We start from the raw sequence: 16,615 nt of genomic DNA on the forward strand, positions 1-16,615 counted from the left end.
TCTGTTTTGTCTGAGTTTAGCATTTAAAAGTTTTTAAACATCCAATGTTTAATGCCAGCAAGGCAGGTATTCAAAATATTAATAGCAGATACATCCTCCTGTTTGAGAGACAGGTAAAGCTGAGTGTCATCAGCATAGCAATGAAAATGAATTCTGTGTCTACCAATGATATTTCCCAAAGGTAACATATATAGAGAGAACAGGATTGAATTGAACCCAGAGGAACCCCACACGAAACCTTTGACATAAAAGAGGTCTCCTCCTCGACTTTAGCAAACTGAAACCTATTAGAGTGATAGGATCTGAACCAGGACAAGACAGTACCTGACAATCCCACTAAATGTTCAAGGAGATTAAGACAGAGTGATCAATGATGTCGAAAGCAGCACTTAGATCCAGTAGAACAAGTACTGAAGGCGAGCCCATGTCAACAACATATCATTTACCACTCGAATCAGTGCCGTCTCGGTGATGTGATTAGGCCTGAAACCTGACTGTTAGTAGTAGACTGAATAATACAGTGGAAGTAAGAGCCTTTGGCAGAAGTGAGTGTAGAAGAGAAGAAAGAGAGGAGCAAGCAATAGAAATCCAAGGCAGCAGGGAGGTTGGTTTTGTTCAACTTCTTTTCAGCAGAGTGCAGTTCGGTACTCTGTGGCTAGTGCGGTGGATACCTCAAGATGAAATCTCTCCTACTGATAGTTTCCCTGGTGTATTCCTTATACAAAACAAATGAATTGGTGGCTTCCAGGTTCAGTAGAGATAACAACAAGCTTGTATATTTAAAAAAAAATAAAATTCAAAATAAAAACATGTATTGTAAAAGGCAGTCAAAACGACTGCTCTGGCTGTTCTAGGCGGGCCGGTGTGACAAGGTAGCTGAGCAGTGATGACGTCCCCAACCCAGAAAGCTGACAGAGATGCACACAGGCAGGTATTTGGGTGAAAAAGCACGTGTGTGCCATTTTATTGCACAAAAATAAATTAAATACTTAAAAAAACTCTGCTCATAGAGCAAAACAAGAGTTGAACAAAAAAATAAATAAAAAATCGCAAACACCAGCACGAGTAGCAATCGCTTACTTTTTACTTTCGGTTTTGTTTTTGCTTTTCTCTGCTTGCTCTCGTTCTCTCTCCCAAACAACAAAAGCTGCTGGCTTTTATACTGAAGACTATCAAACAATAATTACAAACACTCAAACAATAATTCAATAAACAGCACCAGCCACATTTTCACGACCTGACCGGCAGAGACAAGTTACTAACCGCTCCTCTGACAGAGCACATCTAAAGCAAACAATAAAAAATCATACTCATTTTAAATGAAGATAAAATAATACGCTTCTTTAAATAAACATAAAACACTACAGTATTTACAATGCTTTTGGTAAATCATAATACAGTCCCTTTTTAAATAATACATACAAGACATTTAAATCATCGTGGCTTTGCCCTACCCATTTACACCAAGAGTTTTTCTGCCCTCCCACAACAGGATCATAACTTCTGTATTTTCATTATCCTGCCTTTCAAATGCTGTCAGGGTATTCAATACATGAATTTAGAAAAGTCATAAACGGATAACCACATTCAGATATGCAGAGTAATTTAAATTTAAAAACCTCAAATCGTCAAAATGACTGCCATGGCAATTCTAGTGTTAATTAATAAAAAGAAAAGAAATGTGTGCAGACCTGGTCTGGAGTTGGAGCCTTCACGTTCGATACTTGGAAGGGATTTTGCAGCCGGTCCATGTCGGCCTGTCTTTGTTGGGATGACCACAGTTTAGACTACTGGCCCTTTGGTGAGGAGGCCCTTGAGGACGACCATGGTTTAGACTACCTGCCTTTTGGTAATGAGGCCCTTCGGTGAGCTGCCGTTGAGTGCTGGTGCACTAGGTTAGGGTTAGGGTTAGGGCAGAGGGTGTGTGAGCTGGTGTTGAGTGCTGGCGGACTAGGTTAGGGTTAGGGTGATCTGACGTTGAGTGCTGGCACACTAGGTTAGAGTTAGGGTTAGGGTGAGCTGGCACACTAAGTTAGGGTTAGGGTGATCTGGCGTTGAGTGCTGGCGCACTAGGTTAGGGTGAGCTGGCGTTGAGTGGTGGCGTACTAGGGTTGGGTTAGAGTGAGCTGGCGTTGAGTGCTGGTGCACTAGGTTAGGGTTAGGGTTTGAGCTTGCAGTATGATCAAGATAAAAATAATCTGTTGACTATAAAATGACTATATAAAACTGAGAAAGGAATTTAAAATACATCTTTAAAAAGAGGATATAAAAGAACTAATTTTTTGAGAGAGAATCACAATGGTGACAATCAAGTATAAATGATATCACAAATGTAACAATATGAAATATGTAGGAGAGACAGGTACAACATTATATAAAAAAATATAGAAAATCACCTCTCAAACATTAGAAACAAAAAGGTAAATTAACCAATATCAACACGTTACAAAAAATGAACATAAGTTTTAGAAGAAATAAAATTAGACAATGTACAATACAGAAGAAAGAAAAAATGATACAGACAAAATCATGATGCCTGAAGGTTTCGATAGAAAGGATTAGTATATCGTTACATTGTTAATTATTTATTAATTTACATCACAAACACTAACAGATTTAAATAGAAATAAGTGAGTGCAGTTACCATGGCATCCAAAGCCTATAAATACTTCCACTATTTGTTTTCAAACACACTTTCTCTTGACAAAGGTATGTTGAATATATAATGAAATGATGGGAAGTAGGTTCTTTTGGAGAAAAACTTTCGAGCATCAAAAGAAACTTATCACTATTATAACACATTTATTTTTGAAAAAAAATAAGATATATAAATGATGGACATTGACGCGATGTTTTTGGTTTGTTTTTAATCACTCGATCATTCATCCTTGAGCATGACACGCTTGAGTGACTATGACTGAAGCATATGCACTTAATCACCTGTTGAAAAACAGAAAATAACCAATTTCCCATGTCTGTCAAAAGAGCAGCACCTTCGTGCAATTGGCATGTTGGAGGCTGGACTAGGGCAACATATTGTGGCTTGCGGTCTTGGGTGCTCACAGCCAGCAATTTCAAACCTGCTGAGATCGTATAACCAACGAACTGGAAGAACAAGAGTCACAACACCTGCCCAAGATAGACAGATCATTTTGCAGCATCTTCGTGATGTCAATTGTTACATCAGCAAAATAAAAAGCCACTGCACCTGCTCTAAAACAGATTTTGTCATTTTTTGATCACATCTGTTTTTATGTTGGGAAATATTTTTAAGAGAAATAAAAATCTGAAATATCTTGCTTGCATAAGTATTCAACCCCTGTGCTGTGGAAGCTCCCAGTTTGCACAGATGAAAGAAATTACCCAAACGAGGACACAATTACCTTACCATTGGCCTCCACCTGTGAACCATTAAAGTTGCTGTCACATTTTCTGGATAAAAACCCCACCGTTGAAGGATCATTGGTAAGGCTGTGAATCTGAAGGAAAATGAAGACCAAAAAGCATTCTACAGAAGTTAGAGATAAAGTAATACAAATGCATAGATTAGGGAAAGGGTACAAATTAATATCCAAGTGTTTGGATATCCCAGTGAGCACAGTTGGATCAATAATCAGGAAGTGGAAGCTGCATCACACCACCCAGGCACTGCCAAGAAAAGGCTGTCCCTCAAAACTCAGCGCTTAAACAAGAAGGAGACTTGTGAGAGAAGCCACAGAGAGGCCAACAATCACTTTGAAGGAGCTACAGAGTTCAGTGGCTGGGAGTGGAGTAATGGTGCACCAGTCAACCATATCAAGAGCTCTGCATAACACTGGCCTCTGTGGGAGGGTGGCAAGAAAGAAGCCATTACTCAAAAAGTACCATCTGAAAGCACATCTGGAGTTTTCCAGAAAGCATGAGAGTGACCCAGCTGCGATGTGGGAAAAGGTTTTGTGGTCAGATAAGACCAAGATACAGCTTTTTAGCCAAAACTCAAAGCGCTATGTGTGGCGCAAACCTAACACTGCCCATGCCTCAAGACACACCATCCCTACAGTGAAGTATGGTGGTGGCAGCATCATGCTGTGGGGATGCTTCTCATCAGCAGGGACTGGGCATCTTGTTACAATTGAAGGAAGAATGGATGGAGCAAAATACAGGAAAATACTGCAAGAGAATCTGCTTCAGTCCGCTGAAAAACTGAAGCTTGGGAGGAAATTCACCTTTCAGCAGGACAATGATCCCAAGCACAAGGCCAAAGCAACATTGGAGTGGCTCAAGAACAAAAAGGTAAATGTCCTACAGTGGCCCAGTCAAAGTCCTGATCTCAATCCCATTGAGAAACTGTGGCACTATTTGAATATTGCAGTCCACAAGCGTCTTCCAACAAACCTGAACAACCTGGAGCAAATCTGCCAAGAAGAATGGGCCAAAATCACTCCGACACTGTGTGCAAAGCTGGTACATACTTACCCCAAAAGACTTAAAGCTGTTATTGCAGCGAAAGGTGGCTCTACCAAATATTAATGTGTGGGGGTTGAATACTTATGCAAGCAAGATATTTCAGTTTTTTATTTTTCTTAAAAATATTTCCCAACATAAAACCAATGTCACCTTACAATAATTGATTTTGAGTTTAAGTGTTTTAAAATAAAATATCGAACAGAACGAAATTTCAATGTACCATTTGTAATTCAGTAATATGAGAGAATTGGTCAGGGGTCTGAATACTTTTGCAAGCCACTGTGTGTGTGTGTGTGTGTGTGTGTATATATATATATATATATATATATATATATATATATATATATATATATATATATAAATTTGAAAAAGGAAAACTGCGGTGTACCAAAAGGAGCAAAATCAAAAGGAAAAAGGTAATGTAGGTGCACATAAATGTTAATAATTGATTACAAAAAGTTCCGGAGGAGAATGGCATGATGACTTCAGAACAGAGGCCTGTCCAAGTCATCTTAAGAACATAAGAACATAAGAACATAAGAAAGTTTACAAACGAGAGGAGGCCATTCGGCCCATCTTGCTCGTTTGGTTGTTAGTAGCTTATTGATCCCAAAATCTCATCAAGCAGCTTCTTGAAGGATCCCAGGGTGTCAGCTTCAACAACATTACTGGGGAGTTGATTCCAGACCCTCACAATTCTCTGTGTAAAAAAGTGTCTCCTATTTTCTGTTCTGAATGCCCCTTTTTCTAAACTCCATTTGTGACCCCTGGTCCTTGTTTCTTTTTTCAGGCTGAAAAAGTCCCTTGCGTCCACACTGTCAATACCTTTTAGAATTTTGAATGCTTGAATTAGGTCGCCACGTAGTCTTCTTTGTTCAAGACTGAACAGATTCAATTCTTTTAGCCTGTCTGCATATGACATGCCTTTTAAGCCCGGAATAATTCTGGTCGCTCTTCTTTGCACTCTTTCTAGAGCAGCAATATCTTTTTTATAGCGAGGTGACCAGAACTGCACACAATATTCAAGATGAGGTCTTACAAGTGCATTGTACAGTTTTTAACATTACTTCCCTTGATTTAAATTCAACACTTTTCACAATGTATCCGAGTATCTTGTTAGCCTTTTTTATAGCTTCCCCACATTGCCTAGATGAAGACATTTCTGAGTCAACAAAAACTCCTAGGTCTTTTTCATAGATTCCTTCTCCAATTTCAATATCTCCCATATGATATTTATAATGTACATTTTTATTTCCTGCGTGCAGTACCTTACACTTTTCTCTATTAAATGTCATTTGCCATGTATCTGCCCAGTTCTGAATCTTGTCTAGATCATTTTGAATGACCTTTGCTGCTGCAACAGTGTTTGCCACTCCTCCTACTTTTGTGTCGTCTGCAAATTTAACAAGTTTGCTTACTATACCAGAATCTAAATCATTAATGTAGATTAGGAATAGCAGAGGACCTAATACTGATCCCTGTGGTACACCGCTGGTTACCACACTCCATTCTGAGGTTTTTCCTCTAATCAGTACTTTCTGTTTTCTACATGTTAACCACTCCCTAATCCATGTACATGTGTTTCCTTGAATCCCAACTGCGTTCAGTTTGAGAATTAATCTTTTGTGCGGGACTTTGTCAAAAGCTTTCTGGAAATCTAAATAAACCATATCATATGCTTTGCAATTATCCATTATCGATGTTGCATCCTCAAAAAAATCAAGCAAGTTAGTTAGGCACGATCTCCCTTTCCTAAAACCATGTTGACTGTCTCCCAGTACTCTGTTACCATATAGGTAATTTTCCATTTTGGATCTTATTATAGTTTCCATAAGTTTGCATATAATAGAAGTCAGGCTTACTGGTCTGTAGTTACCTGGTTCAGTTTTGTTTCCCTTTTTGTGGATCGGTATTACGTTTGCAATTTTCCAGTCTGTCGGTACCACCCCTGTGTCAAGAGACTGCTGCATGATCTTGGTTAGCGGTTTGTAAATTACTTCTTTCATTTCTTTGAGTACTACTGGGAGGATCTCATCCGGCCCAGGGGATTTGTTTATTTTAAGAGCTCCTAGTCCCTTTAACACTTCTGCCTCAGTTATGCTAAAGTTATTTAAAACTGGATAGGAACTGGATGACATGTGGGGCATGTTGTCAGTATCTTCCTTTGTAAAAACTTGTGAAAAGTAATCATTTAACATATTTGCTATTTTTTTTTCTTCCTCTACGATTTTGCCATTTGTATCTCTTAAACATTTAATCTCCTCTTTGAATGTTCTCTTGCTGTTGTAATATTGGAAAAACATTTTGGAATTGGTTTTAGCTCCCTTAGCAATGTTCATTTCTATTTCTCTCTTGGCCTTTCTAACTTCCTTTTTGACTTGCATTTGCAGTTCTGTGTACTCTTTCTGTGTACTTTCTTTTTGGTCCTTTTTTAATGCTCTGTAAAGTGCCTTTTTTCGCTGAATATTTTTTTTTTAATTGATCTATTAAACCATTTTGGCAATTTAGTTTTACATTTAGATTTGTCTACTTTAGGGATATAATTGTTTTGCGCCTCTAGTACTACGTTTTTGAAGAACAACCATCCTTCTTCTGTGGGTGTTTTCTCTATTTTACTCCAATCTACTTCTGTTAGTCTCTGTTTCATGCCTTCATAGTTTGCTTTTCTAAAATTGTAAACCTTAGCTTTAGTCTTTACTTTTGAGGATTTAAAAAACACTTCAAATGAGACCATGTTGTGGTCTGAGTTTGCCAGTGGTTCTCTGACCTCTGTTTTAGTTATTCTATCTTCGTTATTTGAAAAGACTAAATCAAGGCATGCCTCCCCTCTAGTGGGTGCCTTGACAAATTGTGTTAGGAAGCAGTCATTTGTCATTTCCACCATTTCTATTTCGTCCTTCGCGCTACCCACCGGGTTTTCCCATTTTATTTGGGGGAAGTTGAAATCCCCCATTAGTATGGCTTCTCCTTTGCTACACACATTTCTAATGTCATTGTATAACAGATTATTGTGCTCACCGTCTGAATCTGGCGGTCTATAGCATGCTCCTATTATTATGCCCTTTGAATTTTTGTCTGTTATTCTGACCCATATTGATTCGGTTTTATTTTCTTTGTCCAGGTTTAACACCTGGGCTTCAAGACTGTTTCTTATGTATAGCGCTACCCCTCCTCCTCTTCTGTCCTGCCTGTCTTTCCTATACAGTGTATACCCACAAATATTATATTCGTCCCCATCACTCTCAGACAACCACGTTTCTGTAACACCTATCACATCATAGTTACCTGTTAGTGCAGTAGCTTCAAGTTCTAGAATTTTGTTTCTGATACTTCTAGCATTTAGATAAATACATTTAATGGTTGTCTTACCTGAGTTGTTGTTCTTGTTTTGATGCGGTCTCCCTTCTGTTTTTTTGTTGATTTCTCCCCCCTTCCTTTCTAGTTTAAAAGCTTCCGAACCTGCTCGAGGATCTTTTCTCCAAGTAGACTAGTTCCCTTGTTATTTAAATGCAGTCCATCCCGTCTATACAGATAGTCCTCGTTGTAGAAATGTGGTCCAATGATCAAGATAGGTGAAGCCTTCCCGTGTGCACCACGTCTTCAACCATTGGTTTTGATTTATTATTTCCAGCTGTCCATATGGTCCTTTGCAAGGTGCGGGTAGTATACCAGAAAATACCACAGTTTTGGTTTTCTCTTTTAATTTCCTTCCTAGCTCTCTGAATTTGTTTTGCAGGGATTTTGGTCTGTCTCTTCCAATGTTGTTTGTACCGATGTGGACGACTACTACCGGGTCGTCTCCTGTTCGTTCTAGGAGCCTGTCCACGTTTTCAGTGATGTGCTTGACCGAGGCTCCCGGAAGGCAGCACACTGTTGTAGTAAGGGGGTCCAAACTGCGAACTGAACTTGCTGTGTTTCTCAATATGGAGTCCCCAACAATCATGACCTCCCTTCTTTTTGCTGTCTGGTCACCACTGTCAATGGGGTCCTGGATGTTGTTCCTTTCATTCTCTTGTTGTTGGTTCTGCTCATCACAATTCTGAAGTGACTCAAATCTGTTGGTTGTTTTGATTTCTGGTGGTTGTGTTTGACGAAGTTTCTTTTTTTCCCTGCTTCTGCCTACCTGAACCCAGCTGTTCTGACCTTCTATCTCCCTGGTGGCTTTCAGTCTGTTAGGGGTGATGCAGACTTCCATGAATTGTGGGTGTGCCAGTTCCTCAAGATCCTGTTGCTGTCTCACTTCTTCCAGCTCCATTTCTAGCATGCTTACTAGTTGATGCAAATCCTGGATCGCGCGGCACTTTACGCACACTTGGTTTAGCTCCGCTGGGTTTTCTCGGATTTCCCACATCAAGCAGGTGTCACAGATTACTGGCTTGAAGACCATGTTGAGGGTTTTTTTTTTTTTTGAAGTTTAGTTTCTTCTGCAGCTGTCAACCTGCTTTCAAACTGCTTCGAAACTGCTCTGTACTTTTCCACGCCTGTACTTCTTCCACTTGCTGTCGCTGGGAAGACTGCCTCGTTTAACTGCGTTGTTCTGCTGTGCTGTTGGCTCCTCCCCTCGCCCGTGTCTCAAAACGGCGCTGAATTTGAATCAGCTGCTCCGAGTTTCAGCTTGTTTGTTATCAGAAAAACACACGCGGCTGTGTTTCCCCAATGTCCTCTGTTTTCTGATTAAAGCAATTCAAGATGCAATTTCTCCTTTCTGCTTCGAAACTGCTCTGTACTTTTCCACGCTGTACTTCTCCCACTTGCTGTCGCTTCCACTCGCTGTCGCTGGGAAGACTCAGACGTTTTCTGAGGTCCCCGAGGTACAGGAAGACCTTTAGTGTCCTTAACCTCCACGCAGCATTTGAGAACATCCTGGGTGAAAACGAGGAACTTGAAAAGTTTGAGAAATACATCTCATTTTGAAGAGACAAGAACCAAGACAAAAAATTGAACTTGTGTCTCTGTAGAAATCTGTATAGACCTCTAAAATGGACCAGCTTCAGCTTCATAACTCAACGAAATGAAGGTCTGATTCAGCTTGGAGAGCCATTTGGGTTCTTTCCAAGATAAAGAGTTGTGTGTTCCCAGAAGGACTCCACTCGATTAAGGTTGCACTGAGAAAGGGGTAAAACATATCGGTACTACAGAAAACTTGTTGGAGGCCACTCGAAAGTTATCATCTGCTGCCACAATCAGAGGTTTAGCACATTGAAATGTGGATGGCACAGAAAGTTAAGCTAGACTAACCACAGAACAATAGATGGCCTGATGTATTTTAAAATGTATTCTCTGGTCAAATGTTCTGGATCTTAAACTTAATATATTTAAATATATTTATATATATAATTGTTCATGATAATGCCCTAGATTCTGTGTGTTTTGGTATTATACTAACATACATGTATACAAAGGCAAAGACAATAAATAACAAAATGCATTACAGACAAAAAACTGTTTTATTAAATATATGCAATATTAGTTCACAATATGTACATCATGGTATTCATTTAACTTTTTACATCATTATAGAGGGAGGTAAAACTAGGAAGGGCTGGGATATTATCAGTTACGGTTCCTTTTCCCATGTGACTCCAACAGTATCTCTCATATTCAGATTCAATGATGCTGTAAATCACATCTAGTACCATTGTATTCTTATTAACATATATACATAGATGCATTTCCTGAGAATCTATGCTTCCTAGCCACTACTAAGCATTTCCAAAGTGGAGTTTATTGCAGGGCATTCCAGAGCATTAATACCAAGTGCAAAACAATCCAGGGTTGTATAATAACCCATACAAATGGAAAACTTAGTACTAACTTTAAAATATCACGGAACCCTCCAAGATGTATTATGTAATGCTTGTGCTTCAGTAAGTATCTACAGTACCGCCACTGCTTAATTTGTAAAGGAAGAGGTGCTGGGGCGCAAGCAATGACAATAATACTGTTCTTCAGATCTGCACATTCAAAATCATAACATTTTTATCTGAAAGAGTAATGAACTAGAGATACAAAGTTTACAATCACGTATTCCACATCATATACAAAGTATTACGATAAGAAATACTGTCATGAAACCCAGAAACATTTTTCCGCTGACTGCTTTTTCGCCTTTCCAGCAGTGTTGCCAGGTCAAGCCAGAAAAATACGCCCAGTCAACTTTTAAAACAAGCCCAACCCACATCGAATGGCAGATTGCAAGCCTTCAAGAACATTGCTGTGTGTTTTAAACACTAATAACTTTGAACACTAAAAGTTAAGTTACTGTACTACTGTAAAATGCTACAGCACAACATATATTACAATGATGCCATATTGAAAACAAATAGGTCGCTAGTTTATTATTGCTAGCTATATATAAACTTTAAATATTGCACCTTTCATACCAAGAAACTATTTCCTACCTGTAAAGCATGAAAAATAGAAAGCCTGGTTGTCCTCACTGTCTTCAGGCCCGGATGCCTCTGCTGCCTCACTGTGGTACATGTTCACTTTGAAACGCTGTAGCACGTTGATGTACATAACAGACTTTCAGTGTGCAGGCCAGAGACTCCTTACATACCATGGTCCTTGTGGTTGGACTTCAACATGTTCATCTGAGAGAACATTTGTTGCACATTAGCATTGCCAGAGGCATAGCCAGTAGGGAGACTGCAAACAGCACCGTTCAGCACTATTCACCTTTAGCAGCTGTCAGTCGTAAACCTTTCCCCAGGACTGCTGCATTTATGTAATCCTTGGTCTTCCACTGCTGGAAGTTGATGGCTTGATACTGAAAATCCACGATGCCCAAGTCACTTTAACCATCCTCACAGACACAAGAAGAGGTTTGGCCTGTGAGAGAGTAACTGGTGGACTAAATGCTGACATGGATTTCCACAGACTAATATTTGCTGGAAGCCTTAATTGTACTTTTTAAGTTGCTTCTAGATTTGTTTCCTGTGCACTATCAAGGTTTACATCTGCCAAAGCAACACTAAAAATGGCAGATGTGCAGGGTGCAATAATGTTGTTTATCAATGCCGTACACTGTGTACGATGCAGGCTCACTTCTTTCTCAAAACCTGATCCAACAAGCTCTCCCAGGTGATCAACAGAACTAACTTCCGTGTGGCAAGCAACGTAACAGGCCAGTTTAAGCTGTTTGGCGCATGGCTGTGCAAGATTTAGACACAGTAAATCCAATCTGTTAGGTGCATGGATGAAAACGGCTGTGCATTTTTCTTGTGTTTGTCTGTGCTGATGTGCTGTACAAGGTCAACGTGGTGTGCACGTATTTCACATTTACAGTACCTGCATGTGACTGGCTGATGTCTCCTACCATTGGTTTAATACAATCCTTTAGGTTATTCTGTTGCTCCCACTCTTACAGTACTTTTTGCAGTATTTAGCCCACATAGTTGGCATATTAGAAATTGAAATAGCCTTAGCTTCCAATACTTTACAACCAACTACACGACACAAACTGTACTAAGCATTCAACGGGTAGGCGAAATGGCAGTCCCAAGTGGGACAAGAAAGCAGCAACGAGCTTGTGGAAAATAGATCAAATGCAGTGATTGACTATTCACCAGTCTATCTTAACACATACAGTGCCTATAGAAAATATGCATCCTGTTTCAAAATTTTCACTTTTTGTTGCCTTATAGCCTGGAATTAAAATGCATTAAAATATTTTTTTTTCCATTTATCTACACATCCTACCCCACAACTTCCAAGTGAAAAAATATTCTAGAAATTTGTAGAAAATTAATTAAAAATAAAAACTGAAATAGCTTTGTTGGATAAGTGTCCACCCCCCTTGTAATAGAAATCCTAAATTAGCTCAGGCGTAACCAATCGCCTTCAAAATCACACACCAAGTTAAGTGGCCTCCACCTGTATTAAATTGTAGTGATTCACATGATTTCAGGATAAATTCAGCAGTTCATTTAGGTTCCCTCTGCTGGGTAGTGCATTTCAAAGCAAAGACTCAACCATGAGCACCAAGGCACTTTCAAAAGAACTCCGGGACAAAGTTGTTGAAAGGCACATATCAGGGGATGGGTATAAAAAAATATCAAAAGGCCTTGAACATCCCCTGGAGCACGGTCAAGACGATTACTGGAAGTGGAAGGTGTATGGCACCACCAAGACCCTGCCTAGATCAGGCCATCCCTCCAAACTGGATGAACGAGCAAGAAGGTGACTGATCAGAGAGGCTACCAAGAGGCCAATGGCAACTTTACAAGAGCTACAGGCTTTTATGGACAAGACTGGTCAAAGTGTGCATGTGACAACAATATTACAAGCACCCCACAAATCTGGCCTGTATTGTAGGATGGCAAGAAGGAAGCCATTACTCAAGAAAGCCCACCTTGAATCCCATTTGAAGTATGCAAAAAAACACTCAGGAGATTCTGTAGCCATGTGGCAAAAAGTTTTGTGGTCTGACAAAACTAAAATTGAACTTTTTGGCCTAAACGCAAAGCGTTTTGTTTGGCGCAAACCCAACACAGCGCATCACCCAAAGAACACCATCCCTACTGTGAAGCATGGTGGTGGCAGCATCATGTTATGGGGATGTTTCTCATCGGCAGGGACTGGGGCACTTGTCAGGATAGAAGAGAAAATGAATGGAGCAAAATACAGAGAAGTCCTTGAGGAAAACCTGCTACCCTCTGCAAGAAAGCTGAAACTGGGACAGAAGTTCACCTTTCAGCATGACAACAACCCAAAGCACACAGCCAAAGCTACATTGGAGTGGCTAAGGAACAAATAGGTAAATGTCCTTGAGCGGCCCAGTCAGAGCCCTGACCTAAATCCAATCGAAAATTTGTGGCATGAGATTGCTGTCCATCAACGCGGCCCAAGGAACTTGAAAGAGCTTGAACAGTTTTGTAAAGAAGAATGGTAAAATATTGCAAAATCTAGGTGTGCAAAGTTGGTAGAGACCTATCTCAACAGATTTACAGATGTAATTGCTGACAAAGGTGCTTCCACCAAGTATTAACTCGGGGGGGGGGGGGTGGAGACTTATCCAATTATGATCTTTCAGTTTAGTATTTTTAATATATCATTTTTTTTCTCAACAAAAACTTTTTTCCCCTTAATAGTGTGGAGTATGCTGTGTAGAAAATGTAAATGTATGAAACTCTGAGGCACTATCACAACAAAATGTCTAAAAAGTTCAAGGGGGTGTAGACTTTCTATAGGCACTGTATACAAAAAAGCACGGGACCAAATGGATATCATTGGTTGAATATTATTTCAAAGAAACACAACTGGTATTTACTTTCCAGGGGAGATTTCTATTACTAATTCTATTACTGATTTCTAATTATAGCACCATCGAGAAGGAGTGTCTCGCAATAAAATGGGCAGTCGAGTCACTCCGGTACTACCTCCTGGGGCGACACTTCACCCTGGTTACAGATCATGCCCCCTTAGCATGGCTTCACCGGATGAAAGATAGCAACGCCAGAATCACACGGTGGTACTTGGCCTTGCAGCCCTATGCCTTCAGGGTAGTCCACTGAGCAGGAAAGCTGCATCAAAATGCAGACTTTTTCTCTCGGGAAGGCATGGGGGTGTAGGATTTTCGAATGAACCGGTGGTGTCATTCTGAGGGGAAGGATATGTAGCAGGGGGAGATCTGTGCTGACTCTGCTGGTGTGTTCACGGTGCTGCAGGAAGAGGGCGGCAGTCGTCCAACAACCGCCTGTGAACGAAACAGAGTATTTCAGAGTGAGACAGTGAGGGCGGGGAACCCTTGGGCAGACCCTGGAATATTATAGCCGAGCAGGCTAGTTAGCCGGCAGCGTAGGACGGTGATCCGGGTCGCACGGGCAGCGGCGACCGGGATATCGCTGCAAAGTGCAGCACCTCTTCTTTGTAGTTTTGTTACTGTTTTACTTTCCCTTTCTCTTTTTGCCTTCTATTCTTAAATTATTGTTTGAAGCACCTGCGAGTGCGCTTGCACCCTGAACTGTTTACCAACATTTGGTATTCCTGTGGTTCTGTTTACCATAGTTGGTAAGCAGACCACAGACCAACAGCGCCCTCAGCGGGCTAAAGAAACCAAACACCCTTGAAATAAAACTGGGCACCTGTGCAGTGTTGTCAAGTTCACCTGTCTGTCTCCTGAGTCAGTGAATTACCCACCACCCTTCCACAGACGGCAACACATAGTATGAGATTTTTTACTTTTATGAAGGTAGGTACACACTAAGCACTCAGTACTGTGTATCCACCTGTTTGTTCTGACAGTTTTTTATTCAGTTTTCAGAACTCATACCTAGAAATTTAGTTCAAAGATAATAAAAATGCTGCACCTACACAATCTGAGTATCTGTGGATTTTAAATATCAGTCCTAAAAGACTATAGACTGGGTTATCTACCAATAGTACCTCAATGATTTGTCTGAGGGTTATGGAAACACACATTCAGTAAAGTAAGCATTCAATGAGAAAAGATAGTATCTGCTTAGTCTATCAAATCTTCTCTTTCCTATCTGTGAAATAGTAATTTTCAAACACCTACACTAAGAGTATGTTGTTGAACTAATGTCAGAGGCCTCCCATATCTGGTACAATGTATACCTTTAACATGGTTTTAGATATTGTGGTACCAGTAAGTAACACACAGGACAGGACATGCTGACATAACCACTTTTTTTACAGTACTGTTATCCTTTCATTACTAGAATGACTGCTTGATGATTAACTCCGTTACAATAATGTTATGTTTCTTGTAAAACAACTGATAATCAGGTCATGTTATAACGGTGATCTTTCTGAAAATTGACATGGAGCACCACCTCAGTCATAATGAAACATACTCTCAGTGTAACATATGATTTGTTATCGAGGTGCATTCCCACACAACCTACACTCTACGAATTCGGGTTTGTTAAGGATTCCAAAGGCGAAGCTTCGTTCTTTTTGCTGTTATGTGACTAGACTTTGGAATAATCCTCCGCAGGTGATCAAGGACACTGATACTGTTGAAGCTTCGAAAAAACAACTAAAAATGTATCTCTATGTACAGATATTTCGTCATGGTTAGGTTTATGTCATTCTGCAAGATTTTTTTTTTTATATATATATATAATCTGTGCCATTTTTAACTGTATGCTTGTATATTTGTTGTTTTTGTTTTGTTTTGTTGAGTTATTGTTCTAAATTGAGATGCTTGCATTTAGGCACTATACAAAAGTATTATTATTATTATTATTATTATTATTATTATTATTATTATTATTATTATATGTGTTTTTCTATTTTCTGTTTTAGACAGCATCTTAAATTATGCAAAGCATCGCAGAACAACTAGTGCTGTGCCAGCCTCCAGCTTAAACTCTAGTGGAACTAATCTATATCCAAGAATACATTTTTTTAAATGTCCTAATGCTTAATCAAAAAAGCAGGATAAATTTAACTGTCTGACAGAGGCAGATACAATGTACCTCTATGCTAATTTGGTGGGTTTCAAACATTCTTTTGTTTGCTTCTCAGGGAGCATGTTTGTTATTCATAAAAAATCTGTGTTGTATACATTTTTATTGTGGTATACTGTAGTTATGGGTATATCTCACTTGTATTTATTCAATACATTCAGTCCTCCCTCCTTTCACCAAGCCCTTATGTCACCCTTGTATTCCACCAGCTATTCCTCTTGCATTGATGTGCATACATATAATATAATAAATATATATATATATATATATATATATATATATATATATATATATATACCCGTTATTCTGCTATAGCCGAACACATGAACACACACATCATTCACTGCACCAATCTGCCCTGCATGTTGTTTACAATGCAGAACACATGGTGTTAATATTGTACAGAACAATGAGCAATGTTTCTAATTGATTGGATTCTTGTTGCAGCCCTCACTGTTTTGCCAGTTTGGCCAGTCCCTACTTGGCGATGGACGCCTGTAAATTGTCACCATTCAAGCAAATTGTGATTTAAAACCTTGATTCTGTAAAACACATATAAGAAACATTTTGAACAAGACGGCATTTGGCCCATCAATGCTTGTCAGTTCCTAGTAGCCGGATTCTCTCAAAACCTGTTGATGTCTTAATGGCCAGTTTTCCAAACATGCTCCAAGTTCTATAAAAACCTATGTAGTTCCCTTAGTTAAATACATTTGTAATCACTCAAAGGAATA

Source organism: Polyodon spathula, chromosome 52 (genome assembly GCF_017654505.1).
Source record: "Polyodon spathula isolate WHYD16114869_AA chromosome 52, ASM1765450v1, whole genome shotgun sequence".
NCBI classification, from domain to species: Eukaryota; Metazoa; Chordata; class Actinopteri; order Acipenseriformes; family Polyodontidae; genus Polyodon; species Polyodon spathula.